This window comes from Topomyia yanbarensis, chromosome 2 (assembly GCF_030247195.1).
Source record: "Topomyia yanbarensis strain Yona2022 chromosome 2, ASM3024719v1, whole genome shotgun sequence".
NCBI lineage: Eukaryota > Metazoa > Arthropoda > Insecta > Diptera > Culicidae > Topomyia > Topomyia yanbarensis.
This window is the reverse complement of record NC_080671.1, coordinates 75,577,261-75,596,802: the sequence shown is the minus strand read 5'-3', so window position 1 is coordinate 75,596,802 and position 19,542 is coordinate 75,577,261. Positions and strand designations below refer to the sequence as shown.

Here is a 19,542-nt window from a genome sequence, read left to right as displayed (position 1 = left end):
TGCGCTGATATTCAGAGAGAAAACATTCCGAATGCGATGACTGGGATCCAACAGCGAAGTCTGCTGTTAAAAAGACTGAGACAGTGAGTTGTGAGAGAAAGAGTTTCCACTTTTGGTGGTAACTAATGGGTAGAATAAGTATCTAGTTAAATTCCCATATTTTTCTGCATCAAATGTGTACACTGCTACCTCCATTTACGAACCAAGCCAACGTTTCGTAAATTGAATTAGTTCGTTTTTTGGGATTTAGATCGTAAAAAAAGTTCGATTCACATTCTGATTAAAATTCGTTGGTAGAGCAACATTATCGATAACCCTAACAATATGGGTATTTCCAAAACGGGCTTGACAAGTACACGATGAAAATGGAAAATGGAGACTTCCGATTGAACAATAATCTCGATAACCCTAACAATTTGGGAATTTTTGAAACGGGCTTAACAAGTAGATGATAGAAATGCCCTAATAAACATCTTATGATCCAAGAGCCTAACGACCTGTTCAGTATATCATCCAAACAATATGTGGAAACGTTGGACTGTATGGCTTAAAGTTCGTGTATAATTGTTTCTATTAGGGTGGTAGCTTGGAGCTATTTCGAACAATATCTGTATAAACTATGAGAGTATTTTTAAGCGCATCACAAATTACTACACCTATACCTATTATATGATTATCTTATTTCGAAAACGTCAATATTTTAGGTTATAATGATGTCTTAACTGGAGTTCGCCATCTTCATTTTCGTCATCTATTCGTCAATCCCATTCCGAAAATATCCAACTTTTATTAGTAACAGTTAGCTAAGAATATGATAAATTGTATACCACTTCATACTGTACACTTTGAAAAACACTTGCAATAAATGAAACCAGAATGGTTAAATTGCACTGTTAAATGAATCTATTTGGGTTACGTTCACGTACTTCAGAAAACCATTGGAACGTAGTTGATTGTAATTTATTTGCAGTGTCAACAGAAACAATTAACTTCAACAATTAAATTAAAATAAAATTAATTCAGTTAAAAATGCGGGCCCCCAAAACTGACCCGGGCCCCCGGGTAGTTGCTCCTCCTGACCCCCCTCTCGTCAGGCCTGGACGGAAAAAGCCCTTTCTACCGACCTGATCGTTGGCGTCCCCGATAACAATTTTCACGTCATGCTTTGGACACTCTCCGTTGGTTTTGTCGAGACACTCGCAAAACGCGTCCTTCACGTCATCGGGTTTATCGTTTATCGGTGCATAGATGTTGATCAAGCTGTAGTTGAAGAATTTGTCCCGTACATTACTGATTAGTGAAGTTATTTTTTCTTACCAATATACGTCAAATGTAAATTCAACGTTCCAAAGTTATTCATAATCATCTTGTTTGAATCTTTAAGATATAACAATAATATTAAAGCACCCCAATGCGATAGAAATTAATTCTTTTGAATACCAAACATAATTTCGGCGTACCAAAATTAACAAAAAATAAGAACCTTAACGATAGGATATTTATTTTTCGCCTCCTTAACGAGGGTTTTTTTTTATTCTAATATGTCGAAAAGAAATTCAGTGCACAAATATAATTGCTAAAACATTATTAAATGCTACGACAAAGTAATTGTTTTTGAGCCACCCTAATAAGAAGGGATTTTTTTTCTATTATGTTTCAATATTTAAAACAAATTTAGCGCGTGATCATTACAATTATTTTTGAGCCACCCTAATGAGTGAGAATTTATTTTTTTACATGTTTCAATATCAAAAACGAATCTAGTGCACAACAGTCACTTAAAAAAAAATGAACCGTTTAGACAAAAAACTAGTTTTGAGCCACCCCAATGAACAGTGAATGTTTATTTTTTATGTATTTTGATATCAAAAACGAATTGTACGTAGAAAATTTACATGAAACCGTGCTACTTGAACTGATACGACGAAGTTTTAACTTTAGTCCACCTTTTGTTCTAAGCCGAGCCACTGTGCGCTCTCATAGTAAGACCACTACCAAACACACTCTTAATAATTCTTCGAAAGTCGAACTGAAAAAGAAGACTACTGTAAAAACCCAAGGGACGCAAAACGGAGACTCCACCGAAGGCACCAGAAGACCACGTTACGGTCCTGTCGGTCCAATTCAGATTTATTAGATAGATTTATCAATAATGTTCTCAAATGTAAAGGAGATAAAAAATAATAACGAACGTATTTGAGTTGCGCGACACGAGAATTTCAAATGCAAAGACTTCAAATCGAAAAAATTGCGAAAAATTGCTGCAAAATTTATAGCTTGTTTTCTAAAGTTCATAAAAAACATAAATTGGACAGAGCACATTCAAGGGCAGTAAAACAAGCCGCCTACTAAATTTAAGGCTCAAGTTACCTCAAGGCTTGGTAGTATGCGTAAGAAAAATTGTGTTCAGCTTTGCCACCAGATTATCCATTTATACCTTTTCAAAACTCTAAAAGAAGAATATCAGTCGATTTATTAGGTCATCACGATTCAATTCATGCAAAATACCTGCTGGAAAAACCATCGGCTTAGCTGGATGGTGCTTTTGAAAAAGTGGCTGTGATTTTTTATCACACTACCACACCGAGCTGGGGTACGCAACACAACTGCGCAATGAAAAAACCACAGCCACTTTTTCAAAAGCATCATTTAGCTAAGCTGATGGTTTTTCCAGCAGGTATTTTGCATGAATTGAATCGTGATGATCTAATAAATCGACTGATATTCTTCTTTTAGAGTTTTAAAAAGGTTTAAATGGATAATCCGGTGGCAAAGCTGAACACAAATTTTCCTACGCACACTACCAAGCGTTCAATTCTAACACATGCTTAAAAAAGGTAACTTGAACCTTAAAGTTAGTACCTAAATTGATTACCTTGTACGTGGCTCGCCTAGGTTCGATTCTCATCCCCGCACATGGGGTTACAGATTTTACTGCACAGACTTTTCTAACGGGAAAAGGGTCGAATAACCCTATCATTAGCATTTCTATAATCAAAATAAAAAGATGGAGAAGAAAACTATTTTCACATGTATGTTTTAGTTTGACCGTACTGTTGATTCCTTCCTGTGTGCTGGATGCAGAAAAATTGTTTTGATTGTGGTATTGTATTGGAAAGAACATGGCGATAATGTGTACTACGTATTTTTGAATACTCTTTTTTAACTCTCGGTCTATCCTATCGTTCAACGAGTGCTTTTAAAGTGAATTAATCAAAAATGAATCAATTCTGAATCAGTGCAATGTTTAATATAGCGGATTAACGAAATATGAGGCAGTTATTATCGGGCCATAGAACACAGTTTTGCTTAGCCCCGTTGCGTGCTGTTTCGGTTCACAATGTGAATGAGGCGAATTACTAATTACTAAATATGTTTCAAGAAACTGATGTCATTTTAATTGAAAGTTGGATTTGAAATATAGTTCTAAATAAATATGTGCACAACACCTGTTTTCGCCAAATAGATATCCTATTTGCTAGGTTTGAAACCAAGTGGTGTGAAATAGTGCCACAATAGGCTCTACTGCCATAATATGCACATTACCCTATATGTACAGTTAACAGTTCGTTCCCAACACTCAGTGGAGTAGCTTTTTTACATAGTTTTATAATCTATGTAACTCGTACAATTCCATTCAGATGATTAATGGTACTAAAAATAATTTTGTAATCCGTTAGTACAAATACTGTACTCATGAATAACAAACAAAAGTGTAACTACTAAATACGACAAAAAAACCTGAAAGAATGTCACCAACACCGTCGGTCAAGAGTAAGCTTTTTTACTCGTGCCAAATCATGTTAGACAAAACCGCATCATCATCATATGCACATTTCACGGTCGTGGTTTCCCCCTACCAAACGTTTGCTCCAACTTGCCTTGGCATCCGTCGTCGTCCGTCCGCCGTCGATGTTTGGTCGCTATTCGGCCACCCCCAACCCAGAAGAGATCACCTGCATCCAAACGCCACCCACAAACCACCGCGCGTCGACATATGTACAAAGCGCTCGCAATCTCCAGACTGACTGTGTGACGACTTGATGTATTGTGTTTATGTTTTCTCTATTATCACCGCCAGTGTTTCGGTTTCGGCATGGAAGGCAGCGTGGAATCAGCAAGGGACCAAACACGAACACGAGCAAAAACATGCCACGGCAGGCAGCAGGGCACGCGGTGCCAAAATCGCAAAAAGGTATCACCAAAGGATTAAACGTGCTGCCTGCGAACGGTGGCTTGATGTCTCCCGGCGATGATACCCCATAACAACCGGGCGTAGAGTGGCATCATTCGTCCAGAAAGCAACAGGATCGTTGCCTTTCCGGTTTTGCATAGACGTAGAGGTACCTATCTAGCCGAAATCTCGTCTCGCGGATACAACAACATAACGCAGCCAGTACAGTGGCGAAGGAATTGACGATGATGCATGAATGCAATCCTCGTACGGTGGTTGCTGGCCCTGTTGAAAGCCCACCACGTGTCAGTCAGTCAGTCAGTCAGTCAGCAAGGCAAGTTGTTTTCGCTGACGAACAAGAGTGGAGAACCGTTTAACGTTGCACACATTTTCGGGAGGGTGTTGTATGTACGAGTGTGTGTGTGTGTGTATCTGACAGACACGATAGAACCGCCATCCATCCTCCGGGACTCCGAAGTAGTTTTGCATCGCAATGAGTGAAATGAATGCAGATTTGTGCTGTTTGGTGGTGCATCGAGCTGACGGGAACGCACCGCCGCACCCCCTTCGGTGTATCTTGTTTTCGAAAAACCGTTTAGCCGAAGTATGTTTACTCAACCGCCGCCGTTGGCGATGCAAGCGAGCTGTGCTGGGCCATTCATCAGTCGGTGAAGCAGTGTTGGCAGAGATGCTTCGGTGTTACTTGGTATAAATCGTATTATAATTTGAAAGTTTCTATAATTTTAATCTGCATTTTTTAGGAAAACGATTTGAAACCTTGTCAAGTATGTATTTTATTTAAAAACGCTTTTAATCCACCTAACAGTGTGATGAGACATTTCTTATAACTCTTATCACTCTCTTCGGATATTATATCGTTTGAGAACATTTAGAACTTGATGCTTCGCGATGTTTTTGATAACACATACTACATGGGAAAGTGGCAGGACTCAGAGAATCGCTCAAATCAGCATAGGACAACATCAGTGCTAGAAATCTCAAATCAAATCAATGGGAAGCGAAAAAATGGCCCATAAAATAGACATAGCTACGAATTATTGTTAATGCTTTGTTAATAAAATATCTAAATTGTGGTGGGAAAACCGAATTTTCCTAAAGGGGTTATATGTTGTACTGAGCCAAAAAAATCGCATTTTTTTAATCGATTTGAAGTTTATACTTTACGCTTTGGCGATTGTTTACTTTTTCGGTCCCACCTATCAGCATTGAAGTATCGTCCTTACGGTTTTTTACAATAACTACAGTTCTACACCACCGATTTCGTCCGGGTTTTTTCAATAGCGATCATTGTTACTATTTACAGCTGATATCAGCTTGATAATCCTAAAAAAATACGAAAATGACAGTTTCGCTTCTAAACTGCTAGCAAAAAAAGTATCGCCCTGTTTGTTTGCATGGAGCGTGGAGGGCGAAACTTTAAATAAACAAACAAAAATACAGTTTCGCCCGTTGTATTTTTTGCTGTAGTTTAAGAAAGCAATATCGTAGAATCAAAATTTTTAGGTTAATTGGTTGCGTTTCAAAGCCCTCATTCGCATGTTTGAAAAAAGCCTTATGTTTACATTTGTAAGTATCGCCATTTTCACAAAAAAGGGTTGAAATGAAATCGCAGCTCCGGATATCACGCCATCTCTGAAGTGCATGCGTGCATAGTTCCAAATTTTACTTCGACATCGACTTTTTCTAAAGGTGACTTCCCAGTAGTATCCTTGATTTGAATTATTATCGCTAATCCTAATGCCAAAGAACAAATAAAAACCTCTCGAAAACGAACCGTTTGGGAAAATCATCATCATTACTGGAATTTTCATTTTCACGAAACTTTTCGATAACCTTCCGTCACTTGCGTTAATGCACAGTGCACTAAAAATCTAGCGAAATCGTCTTAGGGCACCAGCGGGTCTAATTCAGAGCTATCTGCGCGGCGAGTAAAGTAAAGAATACTAAAAATTAATTTCTATTCCATAATTTTCAGTTCAGCAATTCGAGAGATCGTGCTCACCGCAAGCCAGGAAAAATAGACTACGTTGTGAAGCGATGGTCACTATTTATTAAAAAATCACGGTTAAATAAAAAAATTATACTATTAAAAAATTTCAAATAGTTTATAATTTTCACAAACTTATTAAGAAAAATTGTTTAATAATCTTTCGTAATATTGTGTAAGAAAACGGTTTTAATCCACCTAACAGTGTGATGAGACATTTCTTATAACTCTTCGGATATTATATCGTTTGAGAACATTTAGAACATGATGCTTCGCGATGTTTTTGATAACACATACTACATGGGATAGTGGCAGGACTCAGAGAATCGTTCAAATCAGCATATGACAGCATCAGTGCTAGAAATCTCAAACCAAATCAATGTGAAAGCGAAAAAATGCCCCATAAAATAGACATACAAACGAATTATTGCTAGTGCTCTGTTAATAAAAAATAAAATATCTAAATTCCTCAATCAATGCATTGTGGTGGGAAAACTGCATTTTCCTAAAGGGGTTATGTATATTGTACTGAGCCAAAAAAATCGAATTTTTCTTTGAATCGATTTGAAATTTATACTTTACTCAAATTTCTAACGCGACTGAGAACTAAGAAATCAACGCTTTTTCTTGGAAAAAAAGCGATACTAGCAGTAATACCATTCAAAGAAAATCAACAGTGAATATTTCCAGACTTGGTTTTATTTCTTATTTAAGAACTATTGTGTTTTTACATCCTAGATTGCATGATTCAGTGATCGAAACCCAAAACTTCATGAAGTATTTGAAATTATTAAATTAAAATTTGTGTTTGCTGTTGAAATTGATAAAATGATAGTATCGCCCCCTTGGCGATTGTTTACATTTTCGGTCCCACCTATCAGCATTGAAGTATCGCCCTTGCGTTTTTTTACAATACCAATTTTACAATTGGTGGGGGTTTGGTGAAAATCGATCTTACTGTCCAAACGGCATAATTCCGAAACCGTAATTTTTGAAGTTTTAAATTTATGCAGAATTATTTTTCAGAAAATAGTAACAGAGTTCGTGTCTTTAGCGAATTTGTTGAGACTTTATTGTAGTCATGAATATTAACCTGAGAAAATTCACCATACATACTTCTTGGACGATATACCGTCAAAATTATTTTATCAAATGGTGCGCTGTTTAACGTTTGTAAAACCCATCGAAGATACTAAACCTCCGAAATTGGCGGTTTCAAAATGATGTTATCTTGATCTTAAATTACTGTTTTTGAACATTTGACCTATACATATAATTGGTCATACAACAAAAATCAAATGCTCATCAAAATCGATCAGGACCTGCTAGAGTCGAATGGAAATCGTTATTTTTCATAAATTTCTCTCTACATTCGGAAAGTGTTATCCTCGTTATTAATCATATTACGTTTTCGTCTCAACTCGACGCATTCCCAAAATAAAAACCTGTTTTAATCCACCTAGTGGTGCAATTGTGCTTGTCTCATTTGTCCAGACTACGATTCCATGGCTGGTTATGTTCAATACAATGGTGGAAATGAATATTACATGTTCAGTACGATTTGCACATACGTACAATGGATCGACAGCCACGATCTTGAGATACTATGTGATATTGAAACATCGCTTAAAACTAGCGGCGGATCATGGAGAAAGATCCGGGAGGTCCAGGTCCTGCCGAAAATTTTCAACTTGTTAAGAAATTTTAAACTATTTTTAATTTTAAAGTAGCAATCCCTCACTGCATACTCCCTCCGGGCCGGTTTGATTGTCGATTTTTAGAGTGATTGCATAACCTTTCTATATGAGAAAGGCAAAAATGTACCAAAGTCCAAAAAAGTCAATTTTTGTCAAACATTATTTTTTTCGAGCTTACATCAAATCTCAATGTTTCATGCATTATAAAGTTATTTGGCATCAAAAATACAAATTTGATTCTGAAAATTTTTCATTTCATTTGTGAAAATCGATCCTGCCATCTCTGATTAACAGAGGTCACATTTTTTCACATACACACATACACACACATACACACATACATACACAAACAGACATTTTCCGATATCGACGAACTGAGTCGATTGGCATATGACACTCGGCCCTCCCGGTCGGGATTAGATTGACGAATTTTAGAGTGAATGAGAAAGGCAAAAACATTTTTAGCAAATGTTGAAAGTTATGCATTTTTTTGATGAGCAGTTCTATGTTTCATAGACATTAAATCAATTTTAACTTCGCTTCTTATTAAATAAAGACCCTTATTACAGTACATCTCTACAAAAACGAGCTCGATTTGAAAATAAATCTGAGGATTATGATTGATTACAGAACTCTGGAATTTTCTATTGGAATGTTTTCAAGCAGGAATTTGATATTGATGCTATTAGACAACTGTGAAATCAAGACCAATAGATCAGTTACATATCAGGACCCCATTCCGACAATTTATCAAAAGTCCTCATGATGTTTACAACAACTGGTTATCAATCTACGGATCAGATAATTGTTATTGTAATATTGAATTAAATCAGTCAGCATCAATAAATTATCAACTTCAATCCAATATTTTTTTGGGTGATGCGGGGGGGGGGGGTTGTATGGTGTTAAACCCCAAAACCTTCTCTTGGCTACGCCGTTTCTTGGAGTTATTTACTTCGCTTTCATTTTCCGATATGTTTCAGATCGATCCGATGGTTATAAGTTTGAGAAATTGCAGTCAGAAGGTTCGTACAAATGAACATTTTTGCACTGATAAGTTATCAAGTTCCTTCCAGACAACTTGGAAGTGTTCGGTGATTATTTCTAGCGGTTGTAGATAGTAAAATGAAATACAAAATTTGTTTTATCTTAATAATGTTTGGCTTATTTCAATGCATTATTACTATATTGAACAAAAAAATAGACGACAAAGAGTAGTCCACAAACAACAAGCCATAACTTTTAAAGTATTCAAAATAGATATTTGAAGCCTTCACTAAAGTTATTCGCAAATGTAAGAGCTATAAATTTGCTGAAGGCATCATTTCGATATAATCACTTCCAAGAAAATTTGTGAAAATATCTCACTCATAGGAGGATTAATCTGAAAAAGCACAACACCAAAAGAAAGGGCATATTGCCTCCATTATATTCTCCGAAGATACTATTGACCTAAAATAAGCCGTTTTGGCGTTAATAATAGATTACATGTTTTTGGTCATATTTCTGGCAATGGGAAATGATAAAAATCTTTCGTCCGCATTTAATGTTAAATATCTCTTTTGATAATAGTCCGATTTCAACAATCTATAGCTTGTTCGAAAGGTATTCGTTAAAGCTGTCTAAAAACATATAAATTGTTAATCTATATTGTCAATTTCGACAGATAATTCAAAAAAACTGCAAAAAACGCCATTTTTACGCATTCAAACATTCATATCTTGGAAACTAAACATCAGAATCAAAAACAAATTAATAGCGTTCATACTGTTTTTTAGTTCTTTCATTTAAAATTGGTTTGGAAAAGATCGGTTCAGCCATTGCTGAGAAACACGAATGAGAATTTGTCCGTTACATACACACACACACACACACAGACACACACACACACACAGACATTGTCCCAAATCGTCGAGCTGAGTCGATTGGTATATAAGACTCGGCCCTCCGGGCCTCGGAAAAAATCTTGAAAGTTTGAGCGAATTCTATACATTTCTTTTATAAGAAATGTAAAAATATCTTTGTATGAGGGCTCAACAAATATTATTTTCAGCCGCAACTTACTAGATTGCAATTGTAAATCTCTCGTTGGAAGATCTACCGTTTCACTGTGGTGAGTTTTTTGCAATGTCTATGTACAATTTAAAAATACCAACTTCCAGTCGGAATATCATTTTCATTCTTCGCTTTATTTTTCCACATCTTCCCGAAGTCTTTTAATTGTGTTCCACCTTCAACCTGGCAGCCCTTCCAGTCCGGATAGCGCCCCGGCGAATCGCGCCTCTGTTTGACGAAAGAAGACTAACTGTGTGTGGTATTTATGACACTACACTACATCCACTCCACCTCCGTCCGAAACCTCCGGATCTGGGATCCATCACGAATCCGGTGGCTTCGCAGCTGGGAAGGAACCTACAAGCACATGCATTTAAGTAAAGATCATTCTGCCAACACACTCGTCTCTGTTTGTTTTTCCGACGTCATCATCATCAACCTGCCGGAGAAACGCGTGTGACGCTCGGGATGTTGCGGCCACCGATTCTGGCGAGTGTTTTTGCTAGCGGTTTTTGACTGTCCGGCTTGAGCCTTTGGAACCGGGCACGGCACGGGCGAAATGTACACCGGGCGTTGCTTTTTTGAAAACTATCCACCCGGACGAAGGCTCGCGGATGTCCTTCACAATGTAACTCCCGTGTAGGTAGGACGTGTTCAGCCGTTCGCCATCGGCCCGACCGGGCGACCACAGAGTATGACACGTTCCTTTCCGCAAATACACATGGGAAGATTAGAGGACGATTTGCTGACAACCGAAATAATGATACATGCCAGTACGGTGGAAGTGTTCGCACATCAGGGAATACTCTGAAGCGGACGCTGTGGAGCTGAAGAGTTGATGTATTTACGATTCATGACCACGGAGGCTGCAGCTGATGGTTACAGCTTAGAATTGCGCTTTTTAGGGGCGGTCGGATGACAAAAAATCCATCTCTACCAGGCGACATTATTCAGTGGCAAAAATCAACAAATCATTCTGATTTGTGCAGTTTTTGATAGAGTGTGACCGATGTTGGATTGGGACGATGCGGAGTGAATTACGTCACTTCTGACTCGGTTCGGGCTTGGTGGTTCCAAACGGAAAAGGGTCTATCTACTATGGTGGCATCAATCGTGGATTCACAGTTGTACGAAGCATCTGCTATCGCGTTGATTCCACGTCATATGTGCGGCTGTCATGTTAGAAGTCCGGTTCCATTCTTTACTTGTCATGGAAGAAAATAGCAGTGCTGAGGGGTATGCATGTCGGAAGTGTGAGTGATTGGCTGGATAATTTATTGTGAGTTTTGAATATTTGACCACTAGTTGTTTGGATGGATGTTGAACGATTCGCTACTCGATCGAGGTTGACAAATGAATCTTTGTGGATATGAGCAATCCTATAAATTATTCATGACCAATCAGGTTCATTTTTAATTTGAATATACTTACGTAGGTCTTCCCTCCCCTAGGTTGACGGGTTTGACGGTGTTGCAAACATCAAGCATATTTGAGCGAACGAAAATAAAAGTCGCAAAGACTGAACATGCTTCTTAAAACCAATTTCAAATATGGATGGAAAAATGTATATAAACTTCAAGCATAAAAATCGGACTGAGATATTCCTTTGTAAGAGTCTGTACGAAAATTTATTAATTCGAAGACAATATATTAATACACGTGTTTGTTCTGAAAGAGTCTGGTAAGAAAACTTTCAGCAAAAAAAAACTAAAAGGGGCAGCCCTATGGGGTTGCACGAACTGTAGACGTAGGACTATACTACTTAATGTAAAATATTTATTTTCTTAGTACATTTAGAGTAATAATAAATCAAATATAGGGTAAAGTGCCTATTTTCACCATACTAAGCAGGGTGCCTCACTGATTCATTAATTCCTCGGTCTACAATCAATGGAATGCGTAAATATGGACATCAACAACTTTGCTTCGTTGTTAAGAACCAATATAATAACACAAATTCGCTGAAAACAGTGTAATTCTCGTGTTTGAGCGCAACGAAAACTCGAATCGAGTGCCCCTATTGTTGCGCTACCATTTGAATCAACGCGTGTAACAAAGATGGCAGACACTGCTCTAACCAACGGCTTCAAATGGGTAAGGTGATAATAGAAACATAGCGAAAATGGGCTCATCACCCTATTTGAGCTTTGCGCAGTGGCGATATCGTAACCAATGAGGTACAACCGAGGTGCGATTATTGCTAGTTGAAAAAAAAATCAAATATATTTCTTACGTATAGTTTAAGCACAACCAATCAACATCGAATACTACATATTGAACCAAACCTTCTTGATTATCGGGTCATTTCATTTGTAGTAGGTAATCGAATCCTATTAAACTTATTTGAGATGATCTGAAGAAAGAAGACAGAAAACCGTGACCGAACTAATATCTGGAACTAAGTCTTTATAGCACAAGATCAGCTTTTAAAAATTGTAAAAACTTTTCGATTGTGTGTAGTAAAAAACCCGGACCGGTAAAGAAAAATCAAATTTTAGACAATATAGACATTTTATGTATAGACCATGCTTTGTAGTTATATTTTGCCATTATTGTAACTTTCCTAAAGTACTCATACAAATGTAGCAAATGCAATAGTCTTAATCATATATCGAAACTATAAATATACAAGAATCGAAAACAATTTTATATATGGAGATGTGTTTTTGAAACGATATGCATTCTTAAATAGGCTTTGTAGTATGTACCTATTAGCAGAATCAAAATAGGATAGACTGAGTGGAAATAAATCACGTGAAGTGGAATTAAATAAATGAATTGATCGAACGTAAACAATAAACTTTCGTTGTGCTTTCCATCGATTCGCGTGAATTTGTTGCTAAGAATGTTTTCGTCTTTGCACAACGAAAGCACAGATTGCTATCATACAGGTAACGCATGCAACTGCTAACAAACAGAGATGCCACATTGAAATCTTTGATTCGGTCAAAAATATAATTTTACCATCTGTACTAACTGAAACAGGAAAAAATCCGAAAAATCTGTGAATAATCAGAATATTTTGAAAAATCTGTAAATTTTTTATCAAAATGCCAAAAATCTGCCATCTGTAAAAAAGAATCTGTGATCAAAAATCGTGAAAAAATCAATGACATTACAGAAAAATCTGTGAATATGATAACCCTGCTAACAAATTTGATATGCCTACCTACACATTCGCCTCAAACATTGAACCCAAGCGCACAAATCAAACGCTGATGATGATGGGTAGAACGAAAGAGACAACTAGTACCACGACACTATGTTAACTGTTTTGCCTTTCTCATATAGAAAGGTTATGCAATCGCTCTAAAAATTGTCAACCTATTTTTTGGCTTGTATAGGCTTAGGTAGGAGTATGCAGTAAGGGTTTTCTACTTTAAAATTATAACTAGTTTTAAATTTTTTTACGGATCTTCCTTCTTGATTCGCCGCTGGTTTCAAGCGATGTTTCACTGTCGACACATAGAATCTCAAAATCGTGGCTGTCGATACATTGGATGTACTATGTGCAAATCGTACTGAATATGTAATATACCTTTCCACATTGTTTTGAACATAATGAGCCATAGAATCGCAGTTTGGACAAATGAGGAAGGCACAATTGCACAACTAGGTGGATTAAAACAGATTTTGCAAATGGAGCTCTAATGTATAAGCGATTTTGTGTACGAATAATTGTGTTCGAGATTGTACATAAAAGTGTGCTGGAAACGAGCACAACACAAAAGAAAGCATAGTGTTTGAACGGACAAGCTCAGTCGCGCGTTGGACGGCACTGGGTAACGTACCTCCACATCCAGTGTAACGGACTTCTAGCTCAGCAACACTGGCTGTGAAAACACACAGCGCAGTGATCTGCTCCGCCTGCCGTTGAACAGGCAACATAGCTTGTCCGGTCAAATCCGTTCTTTAAATAGTCGATGATGGCGTCATTCATAGAAGAGGGATTCCATGAGAAACCGGCCGACCGCAAAATATGACCATCGTCGATTCGAACGAAACTTTGCAGGTGTGTTCGCTGTATGAATCTCCATGATATTCTCTGGCAATTGGAATATTTTGATACAAGAGTAATTTTTCAAAAGGGCGTAAACGTTTCTACGTGCATGAATTTCAAATTTTTTTTGTTCGATTACTGTATTTTATACAGCAAAACTATGTGAGGACAAATTACAGGAAATGAATACTTCTGTCCGAAAAAAATATGCACTGAAAAAAATGTTATCATTTTTCAAAAAAACAAAAATTTATGATAAAAATTTAAATTGCGAAAAAAACCCATTTTTTAAATTTTTTATATTTTGTTACCAAAAACCTAAAGAGAAAAGAAACATTTTGATTGTGATTGCATGATGGAGAAAAAATCGGTAAAAAGTTTTTCTAACAATAACTTCGTACATGTTTTTAAATTTCATACTAATTGACATACAAAATTGCAATTTTATTGCAGAATATAATTCTAAGCACCATTTAAAATCAAAATGCATTTAACAAAAATCTTCCAAAATGCGATAGTTTTCGAGATATTTGAAATTTTGCTACTTCAAAAACAATTAATTCGTGTAATCATGCTCTTTTTAAAAGTTATTCGCGTTACCCCATCAAAAAATGTCAAAAATTTAATGTTTATCGTTTTAAAGACGTAAAAGCAACCTTTTTAGTGTATTTGGATCATGGAGAAACTTTCAATAAAAAAGTTTTCCTAACAACAACTTTTGACATTTTTTTATAATTCTTACTATTTGCAGTCAAAAATACAATTTTCTTTTTGAATATGATTCTAAAAGCCATTTTAAATCGAAATGCTCTTAACAAAAATTTTCTAAAATGTAGTAGTTCTCGAGATATTTTAACTTTTGTTTTAACAACACAATTATTTTGTTTTATTACGACCTTTTCATAAGTTAGTCGCGTTTCTCCATCAACAACAATAGGTTTTTCAAAAGGCCCGTAAACTTTCGTGCAACTTTCTCTTTGACATCAAGGCGATATTGTAAACCATTTGAAAGTTACATGAAAGCAACCAAAATATATTTCAACCATAGGGTCTGTTGATTAAACTATATAGCTGAATCATATGTTGGTTGTTTTGGTGTAACTTTAAAATGTTTCACAATATCGCCTTGATGTCAAAGAGAAAGTTGCAGGAAGTTTACGGGCCTTTTGAAAAACCTTATTACCTGTGGAAAATATTTAGTCTTGCATGACGGTGAAACGTGTAAAGTTTCATTGGAATCTAAGATGGTCGGTCACGATTTTAAAGATTTTCGGACGGATCTTCGTGGAATTCCTCAAAGCGTAGCGCGCTTGGTACACAAATCTGTCGTGCCGTTCTTGGGAAGCGCTATTTTCTGTGTTTTAATATGCGATATTATGAGTAGGTTGTACATTATTTAAAATTTCAATGTCATGATATCAAAAATCTTTGGGTTTATCTATTGGAATTTATTCTTAGAAGTATTTCGGGGCGATATGTGCAAACAAATGTGAAAATTTATCGTGAGATGGCTGAATTATATGCGTTTAAAATTGGACCACTTTTCGTTACATACCATTTTTGTAGAATTTGTAAAGTGCACCCTCATATCGAAAACAAAGACGTAGTCCTACGTCAAAACCGGAAAAATATATCCGATTCTTACAAAGTAGTTTTTGATAGTCGACTTTTAATCTTGAACATCAAGATGTACGGGTGCTCCTACGAACGATTTATTTATTTTTAAACGATTTTTATACTGGAGGTTCATCCTTGCCGAGTTTTATGGGTGAGAACTTTTGAAGCGATTCTTATGCTGAAGGATTTCTGTCCGATTTTTATGCTTGAAGTTTATTTCCGATTTTTATATTCTAATATGTTTGAAATGGATTTTGCGAAGCGACTTTTATTTTCAGTCGCTCATTTGTGCATCAACCTCTGACAGACAACTGCTTTAAGATGGTTACTACATTACGTCTCGATAGTGGTGCATCGAGAAGGCCGAGAGGGCTTATGGGCCTTTTGAGTTTTTCAAACTAAGCACCAGCCCAAACTAACGATCAGCCAACAGCCTGTGAACCCGGACGTGGCCGATTGGCGGGTCACCGTGGATTGACTTTTTCTGTTGGCTGTGTTTACAGATATTGTTCAACAACTTAATTGCAGTGTTTGTGAGCACGGCTCGCTGTGGGAGTCATTGTGGTTCAATTTATCGGTTGGCTTAATCAACGTGCGCAGGTGCATTAAAAATATAGAAGTTGAACTCGATTAGTTGTGTTGTGTTGTAATTATTGTAGTTTTTTAGCAGTTGTGACAGATAGGTCAGGGAATAGATGCAGAACTGGCATATATGATAGAATAGTGGGTAATACTTTTGGCATTCGTTGGTCACTTTTTACCGGTATTCAATTCGTGCTTTGGATTCGATTCATTCGGAAAGATCGGATTGGATAAATTAAGGTACGATTAATTTACCGACGCACGTGAATCATCCATTCCCGGTCAGCATAGCATGAAAAACTTCCAATGGAATGCAATTATCATTAATGGTAAACAAGTATCATTAGCTGGCATTTAGACGATTTTAAGTAATTTGATTTCATGTTACATGTGTTCTCTTCTTCTACTTCATTAGTTTGTTTTTTGTACTTCTAGTAGTTTGCTTTTCCACTACTCATGTGCTACTTCTACTTAATTTTTTTCCATGTTATTATTTATTGCTATATCTTAAGGAAGAGTTAAGGGTTTCAGCGTAAAAAATATTTTTTTTGCCATTTTTTTAGAAATATGAGTGAAGCGAATTGATCAAAACTTTTTTTATATTATACTGCATCATTTCAATAACATTCTGTAATTTTTTCATGTAAAAATATCTACACATTCTTTGTAAAAATTACCTAACCCCTAACGTAAAGTTTTTAAGATAATTTTTCAATTAAGTGTTTTTTCACTAATAAAATGGATGAATTGCTATTTTCAAGAAAATTTCCGTCAGTTTATGAGTAGTATTGAAAAAATTATCCCGAAAACTGAACGTAGGAGTTAGGTATTTTTTACATAGAATGTGTGTGCGAAGTTTGAAATAAATCGGTCAAGTACTTTTTGAATGACAGTTAACACCACAAATCGTATTTTCTAGAGACGTTCCACATAAAGCTTCGTCACCGAGTCGCTTGTAGATATTTTTGCATGAAAAAATTACAGAATGATGCAGTATAATGTACAAATGTTTCGATCAATTCGCTTCACCCATCTTACTAAAAAAATTGGCAAGAAAACTAATTTTTACGCTGAAACCCATATCCCCTCCTTAAGTTGGATCCATACTAACATTCACTAAAACAATAAATTGCTTATTCTATCATATACACTCACAATCTCTCTCATTCCAAACGTACAAACGTGGCCTTCGCGCCAACATGCAAACACCCCGGTAATTAGGTGAACGTTTTAGCACATATAAATTTACAAGCGTCAACCCACCTCATCTTGAATCATGAATCGGTCACTCCTCGATCCTAGCAGCCCAATCTTATGCTTTCAGTCGGACCAATAGAAAATAAAAAACTAGACAACTCGTTCCATGGCGACATGCCCGAAAACTCTAGTGAAATGGGAGAACTCACTCTCTTCTACATACCATACACTAAAAATGAAGTATATTCACAGCCCTTGCGAGATCATTCAAGAACACGCGAACATGCGAATGGACACTCGCTTATAAAAATGATGTATACATGCGAAGTTACATACATGCTAGCACACGCGACAAAAATTTCAACATACGAACGATCGAGCCCTTCGCGATCATCCACGCTCACCTACGCCCACGATAACTGCCCAGAGACTAAATTAATGGTTTATTACTTATAAATTCATAAACGCGGTCTCAGGAGTGAACTTCAAAATGCTCGTGTGCGCGCGATCATGAATCGATTACATCCGGAAGTTCCTATTCTCGGCCCTAGTATTATAGGTCCAATGGCTTCAGGTGGGCCAAACAAAAACAACACGACATAAAAATCTACGTTCTATGGCGACATAAAAAACCGAATTTATACACGCGAAGTCACATACACGCGACACACACGTCAACATACAAATGCTTGAGCCGTTCGCGATCATCCACGCAACCTACATCTGCGTCCTCGCAGACATGATAATATCCCGGTGATAATTTGACCATCTCAGCACTTATAAACATTCAAACGCTGTCTCAAACGTGAACCCGTAATCTCCCGCGCTCGCGCGATCATGAACGCACGCGAATATGTGAATGGCCACACGGTTACAAAATCAAATTTACTCACGCGAAGTCACATGCAAGGATGCAAAATGCTTACCTTTACTGCGGCTGTAATTTTTCAGCCTACATTCTCATTACTCTTTCGACGCTGCTGTCGTTCGCTAGTGCAAGACGCCCAGCGTTGTACGGCAGTCTGTAAGCAAAGCAGTAACATGACAAAAAATACTGCCCCCAGTACAGCCACCAGACGTGAGCGGTACAGCTTCTCTTTCCTTATTTTACACTTTTTAATATTTTTAATCTATTCAATATTTTTAATCACAAACGACGACAATGAATGCGGTTCGTTTACGCCACGACCGGTATCAACGCTTACGTGTGTGGGCCTCTCTCTCTTTGACTATGCAGAGAAAAGTGTACAAAGCGAGAGAACAAACTTTACTACGCCACACTCTCACCGAGCAGTACAGAGTACTGTACGGGAAAATGTACTCGGTTTGGCTACCGTTTTAGCAAGAGCTGTAGCGATGCATCGCTGTAGTGGGCTGTACGGCTTGTGCAAATGTAAATATTCCGAAAAAAATGTAGTTTACCGGTACCGTTGGCATCCTTGGTCACATGCATGCAAGTACACGCGACAAACACGTTAATTTACGAACTCTTGAGCCCTTCACGATCAACCACACACACCTACGCCCGAAGTCGCGCAAACTTGATAACACCACAGTAATAAGGTGAATGTTTTAGTACGTATAAAGTTTCAAACACAATCTCAAACGAACCTACAAACGTCCATGTTAGTGTGATCATTAGTCGGTCGCGTCCAAAAATCAATATCATTCGTCCTAGCAACTTAGGTACATTCATTCAGTTGGACCAATCAAAAATAAAGCTCATATCCACTAGACAACACCTTCCATGGCGACTCTAGTGATATGGAAGCTCTCCCTTTCTTCTAGCGTCTGAACCGTACACCGAAAATTAAGTATTACAGTCACGATCCACGCGCGATCATCCAAGAACACACGCGAATACGTGAACGGCGCACGGTTATAGAATAGAACACGAACACGCGAAGTTACGTATACGTTAGCACACGCGATCAAGCACTTAAACGCACAAACGCTCAGGCCCTTCGCGATGATACACGTACTCGCGACATCTCTACGCCCGTACATATCTGAACCGTAAAGTGAATATCACATTCAGAATCTCCAGGTTTTCTGCAGTTCATACCATGTGAGGCTGACTTTTGTGCTCACACTTAACATACCGTGTGAGACTGACTTGGATGCTCACCCTTTCACTCCTCTGCCACGCCACGAGGCATCGATAGCTAAGTCCCAACATATTACGCTACGACCCTCCCATCTTGGCATGAGG

The 19,542-nt window shown here is 37.3% G+C and overlaps 1 protein-coding gene and 1 pseudogene across 1 annotated transcript in view; one reads left to right on the top strand and one right to left on the bottom strand.

Moving 5' to 3' along the window:
• Positions 1–19,542, bottom strand: part of LOC131679535 (uncharacterized) — a 380,378-nt gene that overhangs the window by 249,707 nt on the left and 111,129 nt on the right. The window lies entirely within an intron of this gene.
• On the top strand, positions 12,078–12,160 carry LOC131686453 (U4 spliceosomal RNA; annotated as a pseudogene).